At 39.3% G+C, this 10,124-nt stretch overlaps 1 protein-coding gene across 1 annotated transcript in view; it reads right to left on the minus strand.

Annotated features, from left to right (window-relative positions):
* Positions 1-10,124, minus strand: part of LOC306861610 (polyunsaturated fatty acid 5-lipoxygenase-like) — a 587,266-nt gene that overhangs the window by 350,096 nt on the left and 227,046 nt on the right. The gene's annotated exons all lie outside the window — the stretch shown is intronic.

Below are 10,124 nucleotides of genomic sequence, written 5' to 3' on the forward strand. Positions count from 1 at the left end.
TATATATATATATATATATTCAAGTCCCTCTGTGTGTGTATATATGTGTACATCTATATATTATAGGGAAGTTCTGGCCTAATGGTTAGAGAGTCGGACTCGTAATCCAAAGGTTGTGGGTTCGAGTCTCCGGCCACAAAACCCTGTTCTCTTACAGTTATCACTGGTTGGTAAGATATTCCGTATGTCTTTCTCAGTTTACATATAGCTTTGTTCTATTCTTTAGAATTTACACACACACACACACACACACACACACACACACACACGAGTCTCGGGCCAGCAGGGATTGTAGGTGGGGGAGTGAATGTCCAGCGCTCTCTCCACCCTCAATACCACGACTGAGGTGCCCTTGAGCAAGACACCGGACCCCCAACTGCTCCCCGGGCGCCGCAGCATAAATGGCTGCCCACTGCTCCGGGTGTGTGTTCACGGTGTGTGTGAGTTCACTGCTGTGTGTGTGTGTGTTCACTGCTGTGTGTGTGTGTGTGTGTGTTCACTGCTGTGTGTGTGTGTGCACGTTGGATGGGTTAAATGCAGAGCACGAATTCAGAGTATGGGTCACCATACTTGGCCGTATGTCATGTCACTTTCTTCTTTTCTTTCTTTCTTTCTTTATAAATAATATTGAATACATATATTACATGAAATTAAATAGTCAATTTTTTTCAATATATGAAAAGCATAAATTCCTATATTGTAATATATTAAATTGTTTCATGTATATTGAAAATATAGTTAATCATTTATTGTGTGAATATATTTAACATATTTGTTTATTTATAAGACAATGGGCCCCATCATACACCTGGTGCAATGCGGCACAACCCAAGTGTTTTTTGCTAGTTTCAGCCCGATGCAGTTATCATATGCGCCATGTTTTTTAAATAGCTAATGCATTTGCGCCCATGGGTGTGCTGGTCTGAAAACGAGGTGTGTTCAGGCGCATTGTTGGCGCATTGCTATTTTGAGGCAACTGAAATAGACTTTTGACCAGGTTTCAATTGGTCAATGGCGGAATATTTGTTTTTTTTTTGTTATTTAAAGTCGTGACGTATTGTCAAGTATGGTGACCCATACTCGAAATTGGTGCTCTGCGTTTAACCCATCCAAGTGCACACACACAGCAGTGAGTAGTGAACAAATCCACACACACACACACACACACCCCGTGAACACACACCCGGAGCAGTGGGCAGCCATGCTGCAGCGCCCGGGGAGCAATTGGGGGTTCGGTGCCTTGCTCAAGGGCACCTCAGTCGTGGTATTGAGGGTGGAGAGAGCGCTGGACATTCCCCCCCCCCACCTACAATTCCTGCCGGCCGGGGGCTCGAACTCGCAACCTTTCGATTACTAGTCCGACTCTCTAACCATTAGGCCACGAAAGAGTGCGTTAGTAATATGCGCCTATAGGTGGGTCCACAACGCAAGTACACTCTGCTTATACATGATGGGCCAAAATAATTGGGAGGAGGAGGCAGAGGTCCACCAGCCAAGGTCCACCTGTCTCAGGTGGAGTGTCGCCAGAGACTATGCCTATCCTGTCAGCCAGTAACAAACCTCGGTCATCTATAGACAAATGCATACTGCCCATATGCACTCCCCTTTGGTGTTAAAGTAACTGCTGCACTACATTTTTGGCAAGTGGGTCATTCCAACATCCCCCGAATTCAATTGGAGGCATATCCCAACCTTAAGTTCGGACATACATGCAGCAACATCAAGCCTAGTCCGACATGCGTACAAATTCATTAAATTCCCAATGATGCCTTCTAGCCTAAATCGGGTTAAAGAGGAGTTTTGGGCTAAATTTGGGTTCCCTGGGGTTGTGGGTGTGATAGATTGCACGCTCGTGCAACTACGTGCCCTATCAGAGAATGCTCTAATATACATTAAAGGGTTAGTTCACCCAAAAATGAAAATTCTGTCATTAATTACTTACCCTCATGTCGTTCCAAACCCGGAAGACCTTCATTAATCTTCGGAACACAAATTCAGATATTTTTGATGTAATCGGAGAGCTAGGCACTAGGGTACTACCAGGATCAAGGCACAGAAACGTAGTAAGGACATTGTTAAAACAGCCCATGTGACATCAGGGGTTCAACTGTAATTTACGAAGCTATGAGAATACTTTTTGTGCGCAAAGAAAACAATAATAACATATTTTTTTCAACAATTCTTCTCCCCGTATTAGGTCTGGAGTGGCTGTAGGTGGTCCTCCTCCCACCACTTGCTAGTTTCTCCTGACATTGTACCCTTTTCGGCATTGTACAGCTGTTCTTGTGATGCCAGGAAACGAGGACACAATCATGGCTACCTCCCATGCCGCCTTCACCTCAGGGAGCTTTGGTAGAATCTGGTTTGTCCCGTAGATGGTCTGCTTGCACGCTTTAACCTTGCGCACGAGCAAATCCATTTCCTCAGAAGGGAAGCGTTTAGTTTTTCCACTTGCAAATTCCACCATGTAAATAGTGAATCCACCATGATGCTAGCGCAACTTGCTTTCAAAGGGAATGGGAGATGAGACTCTGGTTTATTGCATGTTACACCCAAAACACACCCATAACTCATTAAGAGAATAGGGAACGACCCTTTTAGCAAAAATGGATTTGGACATCTGTAGCAATGAAGGATACACCTGATGCATCCTCCGAATTCCTGTGAAAGAAGGTCGCATTCGGAGTGTCGTACTTGCTTTTCTGAAATGAGCCCACCTCGATGACGTATGCACCCTTCGAATGAGACCTCCAGAGGATGCATCCTTCTAAATGAGACACAGCAAAACTATGGCAGTCGCTTTGTTTACTGTGTCACCAGGGTAACAACTGAGTTTCTGCTGTTCCATCAGCGCCATCTGCTGTCAGAGTGAATGTGGGCTGTCTTTCAGTCTCCTTCACTCCTTTGCCATGTGCTTCTCATCCATGTTCAGCTAGTTTAGATCAGAGTGCTCATGCGTCTGTGACGCAGCTTATAGCGATGTGCATTTGATCCTGCTGATGGGCAAAGTATTCTTAAAATGCACTCAACAAATTTGAATAATTTGTAATAAAGAATTATTTGTGGTATTTTGAAGCGCCTAAGGAAACAATATAGTGCATGTTAATTATCCTGATATATCGCATTACTGAATACTGGCACGTGTCTATCTGAAACATTTTAAAACTCAGTCTGTCAACATAATAATATACTTTAAAGACTTATCTGAGACTGCTGTTAAGAAAAGCACCAGTACATACAATATTTAGGGGAAGTCGTGGCCTAATGGTTAGAGAGTCGGACTCGTAATCGAAAGGTTGCGAGTTCCTGCCCGGCCGGCAGGAATTGTAGGTGGGGGTAGGGAATGTCCAGCCTCAATACCACGACTGAGGTGCCCTTGAGCAAGGCACCGAACCCCCAATTGCTCCCCGGGCGCCGCAGCATGGCTGCCCACTGCTCCGGGTGTGTGTTCACGGTTTGTGTGTGTGTGTGTGTGTGTGTGTGCATTTGTTCACTACTCACTGCTGTGTGTGTGCACTTGGATGGGTTAAACGCAGAGCACCAATTTCGAGTATGGGTCACCATACTTGACAATACGTCACAACAACAACAACAACTATTTGCAAACAAAAATGTCCCATACCCTTTAAATGAATTATTGAAAAAAAATATTATTATAAACTCAAGTTCAAAAGACATAATCAGATATAAAGTGGTAAATGTACAGCATGCAAACATGCATAACAAATATATATATATCATTGTATTGCTATAGCAATGGATTAAAGCATCATTAGTCTTATATTCAAATGGTCATCAGTTTGGACTCTGGATGAGAGCAAATCTGTCATTCAAAAGAAACACACACCAAAAGTCAATCAAGTAAATAAATGTTTACTTCAATATCAACTGTGCATGTTGCATCAAAGACATCACATGTTATAAGGACTATGTCTTAATGTTTTCTTTTATAAAGAATTTAAATAAGCAGGCGAATTTTGTCCCGAAAATGCAGTTTTACTACACCTTTTCATGGTGTGGTAACCTAAGTTACAAAAACACGTCATTCAGTGAAATGCCAGAAAAACACTTAAATTGTGAGATGCTGTAAAAAATTGTGATCATCTTTACTGGTCAGGCTCAGTGTTTGATACAGGTGGCCATTTGTTTTCAATATAAGCTGAAGTAAAAGTTTTATCATTCAGTGCAATGCAAATTCTGTGTTACACCACAGTATCACTGTATAAATAACAATTTCAGCATCTAATTAATATTACAGATAAATGAGGAATGTTTAACATTGACATGTGTGTTAAACTTAATAAATATTAATACTTAAATGCATTTTGTATTGATTAATGTGTGTTATTGATTAATTATAGACGCCCATGAACAGAGGGAGTCGCTAGGCACTTTAAAAAGCCAAAAAAAGCTAATCCAGTAAATGCAGACCCAGTGGGTGGAACTCCTAAAGCCTGTCCACACCAAGAACCATAGCTATAGAGATAAATAGTGTCCACACCAAGAACCATATCTATAGAGATAAATAGTGTCCACACCAAGAACCATAGCTATAGAGATAAATAGTGTCCACACCAAGAACCATAGCTATAGAGATAAATAGTGTCCACACCAAGAACCATAGCTATAGAGATAAATAGTGTCCACACCAAGAACCATAGCTATAGAGATAAATAGTGTCCACACCAAGAACCATAGCTATAGAGATAAATAGTGTCCACACCAAGAACCATAGCTATAGAGATAAATAGTGTCCACACCAAGAACCATAGCTATAGAGATAGTGTCCACACCAATGAACCATAGCTATAGAGATAAATAGTGTCCACACCAAGAACCATAGCTATAGAGATAAATAGTGTCCACACCAAGAACCATAGCTATAGAGATAAATAGTGTCCACACCAATGAACCATAGCTATAGAGATAAACAGTGTCCACACCAAGAACCATAGCTATAGAGATAAATAGTGTCCACACCATGAACCATAGCTATAGAGATAAATAGTGTCCACACCAATGAACCATAGCTATAGAGATAAATAGTGTCCACACCAAGAACCATAGCTATAGAGATAAATAGTGTCCACACCAATGAACCATAGCTATAGAGATAAATAGTGTCCACACCAAGAACCATAGCTATAGAGATAAATAGTGTCCACACCATGAACCATAGCTATAGAGATAAATAGTGTCCACACCAATGAACCATAGCTATAGAGATAAATAGTGTCCACACCAAGAACCATAGCTATAGAGATAAATAGTGTCCACACCAAGAACCATAGCTATAGAGATAAATAGTGTCCACACCAAGAACCATAGCTATAGAGATAAATAGTGTCCACACCAATGAACCATAGCTATAGAGATAAATAGTGTCCACACCAAGAACCATAGCTATAGAGATAAATAGTGTCCACACCATGAACCATAGCTATAGAGATAAATAGTGTCCACACCAATGAACCATAGCTATAGAGATAAATAGTGTCCACACCAAGAACCATAGCTATAGAGATAAATAGTGTCCACACCAATGAACCATAGCTATAGAGATAAATAGTGTCCACACCAAGAACCATAGCTATAGAGATAAATAGTGTCCACACCATGAACCATAGCTATAGAGATAAATAGTGTCCACACCAATGAACCATAGCTATAGAGATAAATAGTGTCCACACCAATGAACCATAGCTATAGAGATAAATAGTGTCCACACCAAGAACCATAGCTATAGAGATAAATAGTGTCCACACCAAGAACCATAGCTATAGAGATAAATAGTGTCCACACCAATGAACCATAGCTATAGAGATAAATAGTGTCCACACCAAGAACCATAGCTATAGAGATAAATAGTGTCCACACCAAGAACCATAGCTATAGAGATAGTGTCCACACCAATGAACCATAGCTATAGAGATAAATAGTGTCCACACCAAGAACCATAGCTATAGAGATAAATAGTGTCCACACCAATGAACCATAGCTATAGAGATAAATAGTGTCCACACCAAGAACCATAGCTATAGAGATAAATAGTGTCCACACCAAGAACCATAGCTATAGAGATAAATAGTGTCCACACCAATGAACCATAGCTATAGAGATAAATAGTGTCCACACCAAGAACCATAGCTATAGAGATAAATAGTGTCCACACCATGAACCATAGCTATAGAGATAAATAGTGTCCACACCAATGAACCATAGCTATAGAGATAAATAGTGTCCACACCAAGAACCATAGCTATAGAGATAAATAGTGTCCACACCAATGAACCATAGCTATAGAGATAAATAGTGTCCACACCAAGAACCATAGCTATAGAGATAAATAGTGTCCACACCAAGAACCATAGCTATAGAGATAAATAGTGTCCACACCAAGAACCATAGCTATAGAGATAAATAGTGTCCACACCAATGAACCATAGCTATAGAGATAAATAGTGTCCACACCATGAACCATAGCTATAGAGATAAATAGTGTCCACACCAAGAACCATAGCTATAGAGATAAATAGTGTCCACACCAAGAACCATAGCTATAGAGATAAATAGTGTCCAAACCAATGAACCATAGCTATAGAGATAAATAGTGTCCACACCAAGAACCATAGCTATAGAGATAAATAGTGTCCACACCATGAACCATAGCTATAGAGATAAATAGTGTCCAAACCAATGAACCATAGCTATAAAGATAAATAGTGTCCACACCAATGAACCATAGCTATAGAGATAAATAGTGTCCACACCAAGAACCATAGCTATAGAGATAAATAGTGTCCACACCAAGAACCATAGCTATAGAGATAAATAGTGTCCACACCATGAACCATAGCTATAGAGATAAATAGTGTCCACACCAAGAACCATAGCTATAGAGATAAATAGTGTCCACACCAATGAACCATAGCTATAGAGATAAATAGTGTCCACACCATGAACCATAGCTATAGAGATAAATAGTGTCCAAACCAATGAACCATAGCTATAGAGATAAATAGTGTCCACACCAAGAACCATAGCTATAGAGATAAATAGTGTCCACACCATGAACCATAGCTATAGAGATAAATAGTGTCCACACCAAGAACCATAGCTATAGAGATAAATAGTGTCCACACCATGAACCATAGCTATAGAGATAAATAGTGTCCACACCAAGAACCATAGCTATAGAGATAAATAGTGTCTACACCAAGAACCATAGCTATAGAGATAAATAGTGTCCACACCAATGAACCATAGCTATAGAGATAAATAGTGTCCACACCAAGAACCATAGCTATAGAGATAAATAGTGTCCACAGCAAGAACCATAGCTATAGAGATAAATAGTGTCCACACCAAGAACCATAGCTATAGAGATAAATAGTGTCCACACCAAGAACCATAGCTATAGAGATAAATAGTGTCCACACCATGAACCATAGCTATAGAGATAAATAGTGTCCACACCAAGAACCATAGCTATAGAGATAAATAGTGTCCACACCAAGAACCATAGCTATAGAGATAAATAGTGTCCACACCATGAACCATAGCTATAGAGATAAATAGTGTCCACACCAAGAACCATAGCTATAGAGATAAATAGTGTCCACACCAAGAACCATAGCTATAGAGATAGTGTCCACACCAAGAACCATAGCTATAGAGATAAATAGTGTCCACACCATGAACCATAGCTATAGAGATAAATAGTGTCCACACCAATGAACCAATAGCTATAGAGATAAATAGTGTCTACACCAAGAACCATAGCTATAGAGATAAATAGTGTCCACACCATGAACCATAGCTATAGAGATAAATAGTGTCCACACCAATGAACCATAGTTATAGAGATAAATAGTGTCCACACCAATGAACCATAGCTATAGAGATAAATAGTGTCCACACCAATGAACCATAGCTATAGAGATAAATAGTGTCCACACCATGAACCATAGCTATAGAGATAAATAGTGTCCACACCAATGAACCATAGCTATAGAGATAAATAGTGTCCACACCAATGAACCATAGCTATAGAGATAAATAGTGTCCACACCAATGAACCATAGCTATAGAGATAAATAGTGTCCACACCATGAACCATAGCTATAGAGATAAATAGTGTCCACACCAAGAACCATAGCTATAGAGATAAATAGTGTCCACACCAATGAACCATAGCTATAGAGATAAATAGTGTCCACACCAATGAACCATAGCTATAGAGATAAATAGTGTCCACACCATGAACCATAGCTATAGAGATAAATAGTGTCCACACCAATGAACCATAGCTATAGAGATAAATAGTGTCCACACCAAGAACCATAGCTATAGAGATAAATAGTGTCCACACCAAGAACCATAGCTATAGTGATAAATAGTGTCCACACCAAGAACCATAGCTATAGAGATAAATAGTGTCCACACCATGAACCATAGCTATAGAGATAAATAGTGTCCACACCAATGAACCATAGCTATAGAGATAAATAGTGTCCACACCATGAACCATAGCTATAGAGATAAATAGTGTCCACACCAATGAACCATAGCTATAGAGATAAATAGTGTCCACACCAATGAACCATAGCTATAGAGATAAATAGTGTCCACACCAAGAACCATAGCTATAGAGATAAATAGTGTCCACACCAATGAACCATAGCTATAGAGATAAATAGTGTCCACACCAAGAACCATAGCTATAGAGATAAATAGTGTCCACACCAAGAACCATAGCTATAGTGATAAATAGTGTCCACACCAAGAACCATAGCTATAGAGATAAATAGTGTCCACACCATGAACCATAGCTATAGAGATAAATAGTGTCCACACCAATGAACCATAGCTATAGAGATAAATAGTGTCCACACCAAGAACCATAGCTATAGAGATAAATAGTGTCCACACCATGAACCATAGCTATAGAGATAAATAGTGTCCACACCAATGAACCATAGCTATAGAGATAAATAGTGTCCACACCATGAACCATAGCTATAGAGATAAATAGTGTCCACACCAATGAACCATAGCTATAGAGATAAATAGTGTCCACACCAATGAACCATAGCTATAGAGATAAATAGTGTCCACACCATGAACCATAGCTATAGAGATAAATAGTGTCCACACCAATGAACCATAGCTATAGAGATAAATAGTGTCCACACCAATGAACCATAGCTATAGAGATAAATAGTGTCCACACCAAGAACCATATCTATAGAGATAAATAGTGTCCACACCAAGAACCATATCTATAGAGATAAATAGTGTCCACACCAAGAACCATAGCTATAGAGATAAATAGTGTCCACACCAATGAACCATAGCTATAGAGATAAATAGTGTCCACACCAAGAACCATAGCTATAGAGATAAATAGTGTCCACACCATGAACCATAGCTATAGAGATAAATAGTGTCCACACCAATGAACCATAGCTATAGAGATAAATAGTGTCCACACCAATGAACCATAGCTATAGAGATAAATAGTGTCCACACCATGAACCATAGCTATAGAGATAAATAGTGTCCACACCAATGAACCATAGCTATAGAGATAAATAGTGTCCACACCAATGAACCATAGCTATAGAGATAAATAGTGTCCACACCAAGAACCATATCTATAGAGATAAATAGTGTCCACACCAAGAACCATATCTATAGAGATAAATAGTGTCCACACCAAGAACCATAGCTATAGAGATAAATAGTGTCCACACCAAGAACCATATCTATAGAGATAAATAGTGTCCACACCATGAACCATAGCTATAGAGATAAATAGTGTCCACACCAATGAACCATAGCTATAGAGATAAATAGTGTCCAAACCAATGAACCAGTGATTGTCAGAGTAACAAACCATGGCTATTCAGCTTAACAGATGTATTTATGTAAAAATGACTTTTCTGACCTTTATTAAAATACAAAAAAAAACGTCATCATACTAAATATTGTTATATTTTAAATGACTCGTTTCCTTTAAAAAAAAAAAACTATAGTGGTTTGAAGGATATTAGCAGAAGAACAACACTATAAGTAAACTAAGAAAGACATATCATGGAGTATGATAGTTTAGGTCAAGAACA

Source organism: Barbus barbus, assembly GCF_936440315.1.
Source record: "Barbus barbus genome assembly, chromosome: 42".
Lineage (NCBI taxonomy): Eukaryota > Metazoa > Chordata > Actinopteri > Cypriniformes > Cyprinidae > Barbus > Barbus barbus.